The sequence below is a fragment of the Brassica napus genome, chromosome C8 (assembly GCF_020379485.1).
Source record: "Brassica napus cultivar Da-Ae chromosome C8, Da-Ae, whole genome shotgun sequence".
Classification (NCBI taxonomy): Eukaryota; Viridiplantae; Streptophyta; class Magnoliopsida; order Brassicales; family Brassicaceae; genus Brassica; species Brassica napus.
The window spans coordinates 33,314,407-33,314,903 of record NC_063451.1 but is presented as its reverse complement, the minus strand read 5'-3'; positions in this window follow the sequence as shown (position 1 = coordinate 33,314,903).

Genomic DNA, 497 nt, shown 5'->3' with positions numbered 1-497 from the left:
ATGCGGGTTTTCGAGCTGTACGGAAATGGGAGCATTACTTGATTCAGAGAGAGTTTTTTCTATTTACGGACGCACCAAGCTCTAAGTATCTTCACAGCCAGAAGTGATAAATAAGATGCATGCTCGTTGGGTAAGTTTTCTGCAAAAGTTTCCTTTCATTATTCAGCATAAGTCAGGGACACTTAACAAGGTGGCAGACGCCTTTAGTAGAAGAGCTTCCTTACTCACTATCTTAGCACAAGAGGTTGTGGGTTTCGATTTTTGAAGGAGTTGTATGAACGTGATGCTGAATTCGAGGAGTTATGGGGCAATGTAATGGGAAGCATCCTTCGGCAGATTTCCACATACGAGATGGTTATCTTTTTAAAGGAGACGGCTGTGCATTCCTTGCTCGTCATTATGAGAACAATGATTCGCGATTTACATGGTGGCGGCCTTAGTGGTCATTTGGGAAGAGAAAAGACCATTGCTAGCTTGGAGGCAAGGTTTTATTGGAC